Source organism: Lonchura striata, chromosome 33 (genome assembly GCF_046129695.1).
Source record: "Lonchura striata isolate bLonStr1 chromosome 33, bLonStr1.mat, whole genome shotgun sequence".
Lineage (NCBI taxonomy): Eukaryota > Metazoa > Chordata > Aves > Passeriformes > Estrildidae > Lonchura > Lonchura striata.
The window spans coordinates 2119402-2133426 of NC_134635.1; the positions used below are offsets into that span (position 1 = coordinate 2119402).

General features: G+C 50.3%; 1 long non-coding RNA gene across 1 annotated transcript; it reads right to left on the reverse strand.

Annotated features, from left to right (window-relative positions):
- Window positions 1–11084: 11084 nt before the first annotated feature.
- Window positions 11085–13687, reverse strand: LOC144247764 (uncharacterized). Its single transcript, XR_013341302.1, has 2 exons — window positions 13644–13687; window positions 11085–13542 (listed from the first exon to the last, which is right to left on the reverse strand). It is a non-coding gene; the product is annotated as an uncharacterized LOC144247764 (long non-coding RNA).
- Window positions 13688–14025: the final 338 nt, after the last annotated feature.

Genomic DNA, 14025 nt, shown 5'->3' on the forward strand with positions numbered 1-14025 from the left:
TCTGGGCCGTCCTGCCAGCTCCGAGAGGGCAGCTTTGGAGATCTGCAGGGCAAAAGGGAGCTTGGAGCCGAGCCCGGGCTCGGCAGCGCCCGGGGGCTCCGAGGGAAGCGCCAACGCTGGCGGTGTCACGGCTGTTGTCACTTTGTCAGCCTGCTGCAATCTGCTTTTCTGCTATCTTTGCCTGTTTATAATTAGCCCGCTGGGTTTGCCGCTCTCCCGGTTTTCTTATCTGGCTCCTGACAGTTTTGGAGATGGCTCCATCTTCAATCTCTCCTGGGCTTTAAGGAACTCTTCCCCAGCTCCCTTTGAAGCTCAGCACTGCGACAGGCTCGGCGCTCCCAGAGAAAGGGACAATTAGGTGGCAGCAAACATTTAATTATCAAATGGATTTGGGCGCTTCTCGCAGCGCCTGAGGAGATCCTTCAAATATCAGATGTGAGGAGCCTTTGAGGGCTCACCCCAACGAGCTGATGGGAGCACTGAGGCGGTGAATGAGGCTGGGAGAGGCTTCGCACCTGCAGGGAGCAGCTTCCAGGTCACCGCACACCCGGCTCGGGGCACGGGGGACCTGCTCCTGCCTGGAGAAGGTTCCACCGATGGCACCGACCAGGATCCTGCTCCTTTTGGAGAGCAAAGTAATGGAGTGAGCCAAAATGAGCAGGGTCCTGCTCCTTTGGGAGCCCAAACTAGTAGGATAGAGCCAAAATGAGCAGGATCCTGCACCTTTGGGAGCCCAACCTAAATGGAACAACCCCAAAATGAGCAGGGTCCTGCTCCTTTGGGAGCCCAAACTAAATGGAACAACCCCAAAATGAGCAGGATCCTGCACCTTTGGGAGTCCAACCCAAAATGACTGACCCCAAAATGACCAAGCCAAAATGACCGACCCCAAAATGAGCAGGATCCTGATCCTTTGGAAGCCCAAACTAAATGGAACAACCCCAAAATGAGTAGGATCCTACTCCTTTGGAAGCCCAACCCAAAATGACTGACCTCAAAATGAGCAGGATCCTGCACCTTTGGGAGCCCAACCTAAATGGAACAACCCCAAAATGAGCAGGATCCTGCACCTTTGGGAGCCCAACCCAAAATGACTGACCCCAAAATGACCAACCCAAAATGACCAACCCAAAATGACCAACCTCAAAATGAGAAGGATCCTGCTCATTTTGGAGCCCAGCCTAACATGACCAACCCCAAATGGACCAACCCAAAATGACTGACCCCAAATGAGCAGGATCCTGCTCCTTTGGAAGCCCAACCCAAAATGACTGATCCCAAAATGACCAACCCAAAATGACCAACCCAAAATTAGTAGGATCTTGCACATTTGGGAGCCCAACCCAAACGGACCAACCCAAAATGACCAACCTGAAGTGACCAACCCAAATGGACCAGGATCCTGCACCTTTGGGAGCCCAACCCAAAATGACCAACCCAAAATGGACCAACCCAAAATGACCAACCCAAAATGAGCAGGGTCCTACTCCTTTGGAAGCCCAAGCCAAAATAACTGACCCCAAAATTACCAACCCAAAATGGACGAACCCAAAATGGACCAACCTAAAATGACTGACCTAAAATGAGCAGGATCCTGCACCTTTGGGAGCTCAACCCAAAATGAACAAGATCCTGCTCTTTTGGAGCCCCACCCAAAATGACCAAACCCAAAATGGACCAACCCCAAAACGAGCAGGATCCTGCTCCTTTTGGAGCCCAAAGTAAATGGATTTACCCAAAATGAGCAGGATCCTGATCCTTTGGGAGCCCAAACTAAATGGACCAACCCCAAAATGAGCAGGATCCTGAACCTTTTGGAACCTCACCCAGAATGACCAACCCAAAATGGACCAACCCAAAATGACCATCCCCAAAATGAGCAGGATCCTGAACCTTTTGGAACCTCACCCAGAATGACCAACCCAAAATGGACCAACCCAAAATGACCATCCCCAAAATGAGCAGGATCCTGAACCTTTTGGAACCTCACCCAGAATGACCAACCCAAAATGGACCAACCCAAAATGACCGACCCCAAAACGAGCAGGATCCTGCTCCTTTGGGATTCCCAAACCCATTTCCCTCCACTGGAGTGGGCTGAAGCCACCAGGGGTGTCTTGTCCTGCTCACTGGGGAGTGGAAAAAGCATTTGGGACCCCTGGGTCCCTGGGCAGGCTGCGGTGTGCAGGGTGGGTCAAAGCTGGGGGAGAAGGTCTGAGCAATTCCCTGCCATCCCCTGGGAGCTCAGGGATATTTCCCTGGATGCTGAGGGGAGGAATCCCAGCCCCGGGATGGAGAGGAGGATGCCACAGATCCCCTGTGTGAATTTTAGAGACGAGGCTGCCGGAGCTCCCGGGAAAACTGGCAACAAAACCGGAGTTTTTCCAGGAAAACAGCAGCACGGCCCAGATCCAAAGCAGGAAACAGAGGCACAAAACTCCCTGCAGCTCCGTTTCATCCCAGGATGACCTCGGAGATCTTTTCCTGTGGAGTCTTTGCTCCTTTTTTTGTCCAAGATTAAACACGTGAGACGCCATTTCTCATTTGGACTCAGATATTTATTAGTTCTTATTTAAATTACAGACTTACAAAATGGTGAGTTCTACAGCGCTTCACTCTAAAAAAACTAAAAATGGAGCTTTATTTTTCTCTCTCGGAGGCCTTTTAAGGATAAACTGTTTAATTAAGAAACGACACCTCAATTATTTTTACTTTTGACCTAATAACTAACGACCTGTGGCCCGTCATGCCAGACTTTTTAATCTAATTACACAAAACCACCCAAATCCGTGGAGGAGACGGTGAAGGTGAAGGAGAAGAAGAAGGAGAAGATGAAGAAGAAAGAAAAGAAGGTGAAGAAGAAGGACCAGGCTCCACCCCAGAACCTCCATCTTGCTTTATATATATTACTATATTCCAAACCCTTAAAATCCAAGTTTTCCACCCTGTGGTCTCACACACTTCTAATCAAACTCCACATCCATAATCTCAATTCTATCATTAATTTTGGAAGCTTTCTCCACGGCCTCAGGTCAAATGCAGTGTTCTCCTGGGAGCCAGAGTCTGCCAGCACAGAAAATCTGAAATTCTCAGTAACCAGGGCTCCAACATTTTTCAACCTAAAAAAATTAAAAATTCCATGTTTTTGTCTGGGACATCCCAGCACCACCTCGTCCCTGTCCCTGCCCAGGCAACACCCAGCCCCTGAGCCTGCAATTCCAGCAGGAATCATCCTGGGATTTTCACCAAGCACCAGGCAGGAATTTTTGCCAACAAAAAAAGAGCTTTTCCTGCTCTCCACCGCCAGTTCCCTCCTCAGCTCTGCCGCTCCAGACTCCCCAGCCCTGACCATCTGCACCAGGGCCAGGCCAGCTCTGGAAAATGGAAAAAAAAAAAAAAAAATTGATTAAAGCAGGCTGTTAGAGGCACTTCCTAACGCAATTTCCCAAACATTTCGTGGTTCAGCTGGGAATTTCTGCTCTCGTCTTGCAGGGAACAGCACATCCCCAAGACAGAGGGACACAAATCCACGCTGGCACCCCGAGTCTCATCCTTCAGGAGCTCCACGTCCCTCCCTGCATTTCCTTTCCCCCCATTCTCGGGGTGGGGATGGGTTTTTGGTGCTCCAGCCCAATCCTGTGGTCTCCTGGCTGCTGCTGAAGCTGGAACACCAGCTCTGCCCAGCTGTCCTCCTCCTGCATCCTTCCACCATCAAATCCTGCCCTGGGTGTGCTCTGTGCCACCTCCTCGGGGCCACCCTGCTGCTCTGCTCCGTGCGTGCCTGAGGTCTCCTCCAAAGCTCCTGAGCATTGCAAGGTTGAGCCACGTCCAGGTCTGGTGGCATTTGAAGGCGCAGAGAAAGTTTGGGTTGGTTTTGGGTTTGTTTTTTTTTTTGGTTAAATGTCAATTTGGGCTTTACAAACACTCACCTCCCTCCTGATGGAGCAGCGGGGCCACCAAAATGGGGAAGGGTCTGGAAGGGGAAGGTTTGGAGTGGATGAAGGCACTTGGTTTGTTCAGCTGGAGAAGACACCGAGGGGAAACTCAGCTTCTCCAGAGGGTCAGCTCCGCTCTATGACCAGGACAGGATTTAGGGAATGGCTGGAGCTGTGCCAAGGGCGGGTTTGGGTTGGATTTTAGGGATTTTCATCCTTCCCCCAGAGGGTGGTGGCACTGACCAGGGAATGCTCACAGCTCCAAAGCTGCCAGAGCTCCAGGAGAGCTTGGACTCCACTCCCAGCTTGGGGTGGGGTTGTTGGGGTGTCTGTGCAGGGCCTGGGGTTGGACTCGATGATCCTCGTGGGTCCTTCCAGCTCAGAAAATTCTGTGATCTCAACGCTTGGTCTCCCCTTCGAATTTCCAAACCTTCCCAGACAATTCCTCCCCACCACCTCCTAGGAAAGCACCCAAACGCAAGCTTGGCCTTGCAGGGGAATCTGATTTTTCCATCTGATTTTCCCATCTGATTTTTCCACCTGATTTTTCCATCTGATTTTCCCATCTGATTTTTCAACTCGAACCGAACTCGTCTGAGGCTCCAAGGCCAAAAGGGGCTCCTGCCGCTGCGGTTCCTCCCCCGTCCTCTTCCTGCCACTTCAGAGAGCCAAAGATCCCTTGGAGACGGAGCACGGGAGCCTTGCTGGTGGCCGGAGCGAGGCATTAATTCCACTTACAGGATGAAATTGGCAGCGGAGCAACTGAATTTTCCGTCCAGCTCTAAAGTGCTCTCAAAGCGATCTCGTTTATCACGGCGGCGGCGGCCGTTCAAAGGCTGTCCCAGCTCCCTGCCTCTGCCGCGGCCTGAGGAGATGACTTCAGCAGCAGATGGGTCCAAGTTCTTCAGCCGGGTCCTCGCCAGACCTCGGCTCTGGCAGATCTCAGCCTGGGTTTGGTGCTTCAAACCTCCACAGGATGAGGAACGGCCTCGGGTCGGACATCGGGAGGAATTTCGCCATGGGAAGGGTGGTCAGGCTTTGGAAGGGGTTTGGGGTGCCCAGAGTCCCCAGACCACCTGGAGGTGCCCAAGGAAGGTGTGGAGGTGGCACTGGGCTGGTGACAAGTCCATCCTGGACTCAATGGTGGCGCAGAGCTTTTCCAGCCTCAGCGATTCCGTCGTTCCGTGATCCTTGGAGTCCAGGATCTGCTCAGAGCTGTTCCGAGCATTCCTGAGGGATGGTCTGGATTCCGGGAGCTCCTGTGGAGCTGGCATGGAGCTGAAGGGAAGAGCTCCTGAACTGCCCGTGACGGCTTAATCTCATGATGACATCCAGGAGATCCCAACATCCAGGAGACCTCGTGATGACACCCAGGAGATCCCAACATCCAGGAGACCTCGTGATGACACCCAGGAGATCCCAACATCCAGGAGACCTCGTGATGACATCCAGGAGATCCCAACATCCAGGAGATTTCAACATCCAGGAGACCACAACACCCAGGAGACCTCTTCACAATAATAACAATATTAATCCAGGAGACCTTATCACAACATCCAGGAGACCTCATGACGACATCCAGGAGATCTCAACATCCAGGAGATCTCAACATCCAGGAGATCCCAACATCCAGGAGACCTTGTGACAACATCCAGGAGATCTCAATATCCAGGAGATCACAACACTCAGGAGACCACAACACCCAGGAGATCTCTTCACAATAATAATAATATTAATCCAGGAGACCTTATCACAACATCCAGGAGACCCCATGACGACATCCAGGAGATCTCAACATCCAGGAGATCTCATCCCAACATCTAGGAGATCCCAACATCCAGGAGATCCCAACATCCAGGAGACCTCAACATCCAGGAGATCCCAACATCCAGGAGATCCCAACATCCAGGAGACCTCAACATCCAGGAGATCACAACATCCAGGAGATCTCATCCCAACATCCAGGAGATGTCTTTATCTGTCACAGGTGGGGCAGCTCTCTGCTGTTCATGGGGCAGTTTTTTCTTTATCTCTCCCACAACCCATCCTCCCTCCAGGAGATCTCTTCTGTTCATGGGTCATTAATTATTAATTAGCTTCTGTTTATGGGCCATTAATTATTAATTAGCTTCTGTTAATAGACTGAGTGTCCCTGCATGGCTGATGAAATTCCACCATCCCATGGGGAGATGCTCTGCCCAGGGGGAGGAGCCAAGAATTCCTACTTGGATATAATCTGGGATTTTGGGACACCAGAACAGCTTTTCCCACTGCATTCCCAGAGGAGCAGCTTTCCTCCCCACTGCATTCCCAGAGGAGCCCAGGCCCATCTCCACCAGCCCTGGAGCTTCAGAGCAAAATCCACCTTTCTCCAGGATCCCTGCTTCAATAAAATCACATTTAGCACTCAAAAAACACCACAGCCACCATTTAATGGCACTGCTGCACCACCCTGACCCACAGGTGTCAGGGCAGATTCTGACTCTGTCAGTGGGGTTTTTTGGGGTTTTTTTAGGTTTTTTGTTTTTTTTTTTTATTTTTTGTTTGTTTTTTGTAGTATTACATTTGTATTTTTACCTTTCCCAGTAAAGAACTGCAATTCCTACTCCCATATCTTCGCCTGCGAGCCTTTCAATTTCTAAATTCTAACAATTCAGAGGGAGGGATTTTCTATTTTCCATTTCAGGCGAGGCTCCTGCCCTCCTCAGCACGCACCTGGCTTTTCAAACCCAGCAGGAGAACTCAGAATTTGGGGAAATGCGTCAAATCCCACGGAAGCTTTTTGGCACTCCAGGCTGTCGACGGCCGGTGGGTTTCCCCATGTTCTGCTGGATTTTTGGAGGACCTTTGCTGCCCCGAAACCTCCTCTGGTGGCTCCGTCCATCCCGGAGAAACGAGGCAGCGGTAGCCTGCCCTGACTGCGCCGGAGTCACGGGACTCGCACGTCGTTAAAGGGTTAAAATTGTTCAAACGTTCAAATCGTTAATCGGGAAAATCGTTCAAATGGTCAAATTGTTCAAGTGTTAAAATGGTTAAAATGTTCAAATTGTTAATTGGGAAAATTGTTGAAATGCTAAAATTGTTCAAACGTTCAAATCGTTAATTGGGAAAAATCGTTGAAATGCTAAAATGTTCAAATTGTTAAAGTGTTAAAATTGTTAAAACGTTCAGATTGTTAATTGTTAAAATAGTTAAAATGCTAAAATTGTTAAAATGGTTAAAATGTTCAAATCCAAAACCCAAAACCCAAACCCCAAAACTCAAAACCCAGAACTCAAAACCCAAAACTCAAAATGCAAAACCCAAAACTCAAACCCCAAAATCCAAAACCCAAACCCCAAAACCCAAAACCCAAAATCCAAAATCCAAAACCCAAAACCCAGAACTCAAAACCCAAAACTCAAAATGCAAAACCCAAAACTCAAACCCCAAAATCCAAAACCCAAACCCCAAAACCCAAAACCCAAAATCCAAAACCCCAAACCCCAAAACTCAAAAGCCAAATCCCAAAACTGAAAATCCAAAATTCAAAACCCAAAACCCAAAATCCCCGTTAAATCCGACATTTCTCGTGGCTCGTCTGCAGCAATTATTTCAGAGAGGGATTAATTGGAGGGCTCCGAGATGCTCCGAATGCAGCCCCCGAAGCTGCCAGGGGAGGACATGGGCGCAGCTTTTGTCATCCCAAGGTGGATTTTGGGAGAGTTGAAATGAATCCTGCGTGAGCCCCGTTGCTAAATGGAATTTAAAGATGCACAGGAGATGGTTTCCTGATAGATTCCCCTCCTCGTTAAACGTTTGCATCAAGATTTTGCCTGGAAATCCTTAAAAAAATTCTTTCATGGCCGAGCCTTTAGGAAATCTCTGTTCCATTAAAAATTCCTCCGCTCCCGTTCCTTGCTGGGTGCAGGGAGTCAGGGATCTCCCCTTGCTTTGCCTCCGTCAATTTTCCATCCAAATCCCGTTTTTTTGTTTGCTGCTCTGATAAGAATGGTTGGAGTTGGAAGGGAGCTCAGAGGAGATCCAGTTCCAATCCTCTAAAACCCAATTTGGTGCCTTTAAAATCCCCAAATCTTCCCAAACCAAACCAGGTTTGGTTCAAATCCCCCAAACCCAAATTTGTTCTTTTAAAACTCCCAAACCCAGCTTGATACCTGTCAAACCCCCAAATCCATCCCACTGAGCTCCTCCCAAAACCCAGCTTTGTGCTTTTAAAACCCCCAAATCCTCCAAAATCCAACTCGGTGCCTTCCAAACCCAACTCGGTGCCTTCCAAACCCCCCAAATTCATCCCCTGGACCCTTCCAAACCCAACTCGGTGCTTTTAAAACCCCCAAATCTCCCCAAACCCAATTTGGTGCCTTTCAAACCCCCAAATCCTCCCAAACCCAACTTGGTGCCTTTCAAACCCCACAAATCCATCCCCTGAATCCTTCCAAGCCCAACTTTGTGCTTTTAAAACCCCCAAATCCTCCCAAACCCAACTTTGTGCTTTTAAAATACCCCAAACCCAACTTGGTGCCTTTCAAACCCCCCAAATCCATCCCCTGAGCTCCTCCCAGAACCCAACTTTGTGCTTTTAAAACCCCCAAACCCTTCCAAACCCAACTTTGTGCTTTCAAACCCCCCAAATCCATCCCCTGGATCTTTCCAAGCCCAACTTGGTGCTTTTAAAACCCCCAAATCCTCTAAAACCCAGCTCGATGCCTTTCAAACCCAACTTTGTGCATTCCAAACCCCCCAAATCCATCCCCTGAATCCTTCCAAACCGAACTTTGTGCTTTTAAAACCCCAAAAACCCATCCCCTGAGCTCCTCCCAAACCCAACTCGGTTCCTTTCAAACCCCCCAAATCCAGGCCCAGCTCCTCCCAAACCCAACTTTGTGCTTTCAAACCCCCCAAATCCATCCCCTGAATCCTCTCAAACCCAACTTTGTGCATTTCAAATCCCCAAAATCCATCCCCTGAATCCTTCCAAACCGAACTTTGTGCTTTTAAAACCCCCAAATCCTCCCAAACCCATGTCGGTTCCTTTCAAACCCCTCAAATCCATCCCCTGAATCCTTCCAAGCCCAACTTGGTGCCTTTAAAACCCCCAAATCCTCCCAAACCCAACTCGGTTCCTTTCAAACCCCTCAAATCCAGGCCCAGCCCTTCCCAAAACCCAACTTTGTGCTTTCAAACCCCCCAAATCCATCCCCTGAATCCTCTCAAACCCAACTTTGTGCTTTCAAACCCCCCAAATCCATCCCCTGAATCCTCCCAAACCCAACTCGGTGCCTTTCAAACCCCCCAAATCCAGGCACAGCTCTTCCCAAACCCAACTTTGTGCTTTCAAACCCCCCAAATCCAGCCCCTGAGCTCCTCCCAAGCCCAACCTGGTGCTTTTAAAAGCCAGGGCTGGGAGCTGAGGAATGTGGAGAGCTTTGGAGGAGAAGCAGGAGGATTGCAGCCCTTGGAGGAGCCGGTTGCCACGGAGACGGGCTCGATTAACCCAATCAGGGTCAGGCAACCCTTTGTGTCGGCGCTAATTTAATTCAAAACGAGGAGGATGAGCGGAATCATTCGGCCCTGAGCTCACCTCCAGGCCCGGGCGGGATTCCTGGTGCAAGGTTGAGGGGGAAATTTTGGGATGGGGCCATCCCAAACCCCACAGGCAGCCTGTGAAGATGAAGAAATGGGACAAAAAAAAAATGAGAGCAGAGGGAAGAGGAAGGAACGGGACAAAAAAAAATGGGAGATGCCCCCAGTGCCTCGAGATCTTCTGGGGTGTGGGAGCTCCCAGCCAAGGATGGGTTCCTGCCGGAGCTGATGGGATCGTGGCTTTATCTCATCCCCGAATTTTGAGATGTGGATGAAGCAAAGCTGGCGAGGTAATTCTTCCTGGCTGTCAACCATCGCTCTGGGTTTGCTGGCTGCAGACAGCCCGGCCTGACGAATCCTCCCGTGCCCGCAGCAGCCTTGGAGCGGCTCCAGGAAAAGGTTCCCTGCAAGCAGGCGGGGACGTTTGGCAGGAACGGGCCCCAAATCTGCTCCAAATCCAGCTGGGGGACCCCCAGTGTGGGGTTGTTTCTGGCATCCCCTCCCCTGGATCAGCCTGTCCCAATTCCAGATCTGGAACCCAAATTTTTGGGTTATTTCTGCCCTCCCCTGGATCATCCTGTTCCAAATCCAGATCTGGAACCCAAATTTTGGGGTTATTTCTGCCATCCCCTGGATTATCCTGTTCCAAATCCAGATCTGGAACCCCGATTTTTGGGTTATTTCTGGCATCCCCTCTCCTGGATTTTCCTCTCCCAATTCCAGATCTGGAACCCAAATTTTGGGGTTATTTCTGCCATCCCCTCCCCTGGATTTCCCTCTCCCAATTCCAGATCTGGAACCCAAATTTTTGGGTTATTTCTGCCCTCCCCTGGATCATCCTGTTCCAAATCCAGATCTGGAACCCACATTTTGGGGTTATTTCTGCCATCCCCATGATCATTCTCTTCCAAATCCAGATCTGGAACCCAAATTTTTGGGTTATTTCTGGCATCCCCTCCCCTGGATTTTCCTCTCCCAATTGCAGATCTGGAACCCCGATTTTTGGGTTATTTCTGCCATTCTCTCTCTTGGATCACCCCATCTTAAATTCAGGAATAAATAACCCCCATTCCAGGGATTATTCCTTGACCATCCTGTCCTAACTCCAGGTGTGGAATCCCCATTTTTGGGTTATTTCTGCTATCTCCTCCCCCGGATCATCCTGTCCCAAATCCAGATCTAGAACCCCCAATTTTGGATTATTTCTGCCATCCCCTCCCTTGGATTTTCCCCCATTTTTGGGTTATTTCTGCCATCCCCTCCCCTGGATTTTCCTCTCCCAAATCCAGGTGTGTAATCCCCACTCCAGGATTATTTCTCATCCACACGTTTTTCGGCAGGAAAAATCCCATTTTCACCCCATTCCTCAAGCACAGGATCTGCTCTGTTACTCCCCCCTGGCTCAGGACTCCTTTCTGTGGCTTTTCCCCCCCTTTTTTAAAACTTTTTAAATTTTTTTTTCCTGTTTAAACAAGAAATAAATCTCTTTTCCTTTCCTGAGCCTCGTCCAAATTCATTCACTGGCCCTCTGCCTCTCTCCTGAATGACTCCACGGGAGTCCTTGAGTCTCAGCATTATTATATTTTATTTATACAGTGCAATAAACGTACGTGGCGCTTCCCAACATACATCAAGCAGCAAAGTCCATTTTCTGATGAGTGCAAAATTTGATTTACAAAAAAAAAATCTGGTTTATAAAATGCAGCAGCCCCCTGGCCCCCAGAGGCTGAGCTGGGCCGGTGTGAAGGATCTTCCTCAGCCCCAAAAGTTGAACCAAGCAGAAGAAATCCCCACCTGGAGAGGAGAATTTCGTTTGGAAATGAAATTTTTGGAGCTGGTCAGGTTCCAGGTTTGGGGAATCTTTATCCCCTGAGTTTGGGAAATTTTTATCCTTTGGATTTGGAGAATCTTTATCCCCTGGGTTTGGGGAATCTTTATCCTCTAGGATAAAAATTTGGGAGCTGCAGGTGAATTTTGGGTTTGGGAAATTTTTATCCTTTGGGTTTGGGGAATCTTTATCCTCTGGATTTGGGGAATTTTTCTCCTCTGGGTTTGGGAATCTTTATCCCCTGGTTTTGGGAAATCTTTATCCTCTGGGATAGAAATTTGGGGAGCTGCACGTGAATTCTCTGGGTCTGGGGACTCTTCATCCTTTGGGTTTGAGAAATTTTTATCCTCTGGATTTGGGGAATTTTTATCCCCTGGTTTTGGGGAATCTTTATCCTCCAGGATAAAAATTTTAGGGAGCTGCAGGTGAATTTTGGGTTCGGGGAATCTTTATCCACTGGGTTTAGGGAATCTTTATCCCCCGAGTTTGGGGAATTTTTATCCCCTGGGATTGGGAAACTTTATCCTCTGGGATTGGGAAATCTTCATCCTCTGAGTTTGGGGAATCTTTATCCTCTGGGATAAAAATTTTGGGGAGCTGCAGGTGAATTTTGGGTTTGGGGAATCTTTATCTACTGGGTTTGGGGAGCTGCAAGTGAATTCTGTGTTTGGGAAATCTTTATCCTCTGGGTTTGGGGAATTTTCATCCCCCGAGTTTGGGGAGCTGCAGGTAAATTCTGGGTTTGGGGAACTTTTATTCTCTGGTTTTGGGGAATCTTTATCCTCTGGGTTTGGGGAATCTTTATCCTCTGGGTTTGGGGAATTTTCATCCCCTGAGTTTGGGGACTTTTTATCCCCTGAGAGAAGGGATTTGAGGAGGGGAAGAAGGGATTGTGCAGGGTCACTTGTGGCCAGAGGAGTGAGAGAAGAGGCTGCAGGCACCGAGGGCAGGGCGGGAGGAGAGAGAGTGTGAGGAATAAAATCAGGAACAAAGTGGGGCTGGGAAGGAGGGAGAGGCGGGGGAAAGGTGTTTCCAACACTTGGGTTTAATTCTCATTACCTGCCTCTGCTCTCACTGGTAATAAATTCAATTAACTCAATTAATTTCCCAACTCGAGGCGGTTTTGCCCGTGGTGGGAGTTGATCTCCCTGCTTTGGTCTGAGCTCAGGAGTTTTTTTTTTGTATTTCCCCTCCTCTGTCCAGGTGAGGGGAAAAGTGATGGAGCAGCTTTGGTGGGGGGCAGCTCTGGCCAATGATCCTCACAAACAGAATCCTTTTGGAAAAAAACACTCCAAGAACATCTTTCCATGAAAGCAAATAGAAAGAACCAGCTGCCAGCATCTCCGGGGTTTTCCCCAAGTGCCTCCTGTGGGCACGGCCGGACTGATCCGAGCAAACAAAGGCGGGATGAGAAAACCCAACGAGATCCCTGGAGGGGCTTGGGAGGAGCTTCCTCCAAAGCCTTCTCCTCCTGGAGCTGGGAAATGTCTCCCCAGGGCTTCGGGGGAGCCAACACCGACCTGACCCCACAGGGGACGCCTGCGGTGCCGTTCCTGGGGTTGTGGCCTCCTGTGTCCTCCTGGTTGTCCCCAGGACTCAGTGATGGCAGTCCTGACATCCCCAGAGCCAGTGGTGGCATTCCTGGGGTTGTGTCCTGGCTGTCCCCAGGGCCAGAAGTCAGTGGTGGCATTCCTGACATCCCCAGGACTCAGTGGTGGCATTCCTGGGGTCCCCAGGAGCCAGTGGTGGTGTTCCTGTTGTCCCCAGGACTCAGTGGTGGCATTCCTGGGGTCATGTCCTCCTGGCCAGTGGTGGAACTCCAGGGGTTGTGTCCTCCTGGCTTGTCCCCAGAACTCAGTGGTGGCATTCCTGGGGTTGTGTCCTCCTGGTTGTCCCCAGGAGCCACTGGTGGCAGTCCTGGGGTCGTGTCCTCCTGGGCTAGGGCTCAGTGGTGGCAGTCCCAGGGTTTTGCCCTTCTGTGTCCTCCTGGTTGTCCCCAGAGCCAGTGGTGGCATTCCTGGGGTTCCCAGGACTTGATGGTGGCATTCCCGGGGTTGTGTCCTCCTGGCTGTCCCCAGGAATCAGTGGTGGCATTCCTGGGGTTCCCAGGACTTGATGGTGGCATTCCTGGGGTTGTGTCCTCCTGGCTGTCCCCAGAAGTCACTGGTGGCATTCCTAAGCATCTCCCTGGAGGCTCTGAAAGGCCCAGAAATCCCCAGGGAAGCGGCGGGAGATGTTTCCACCATCCCTGTGAGCTCCTCGGTGCCCAGAATCTCTCCTTTTAACCTCTCTCCCACCTCGTGCTGCCTCTCCGACACGCTCAGCCCTGTTTGTTTCTGCACCTCGGCTGATTTTCCTCTTGAAAACCAAAAAAAAAAAAAAAAAGAAAAGCCCTTCATTAGCCCCACGCTGGGTTGGAGTGTTCGCTCCTGGCTGGTGGCGCTCCTCAGCCCTGGATTCCCTGCTCCACGCCGAGCCGAGCGCGGGGCTGCTCCTGCAGCTTGAATTCCCAAATTCCCCCAGAAATTTTGAGCCCGGATTTTTAGGATCGGGCCTCGCCGCTGCTCTCCTTGCTCCGAGGAGTGTGAGGGACCACGGAGCTTTGTGGCACCCTGCTGCCGCGGCGGCGGCTCCTGGCCCCGATTCCGTCGGGGAATCCCAATTCCATCTGGGTTTTTG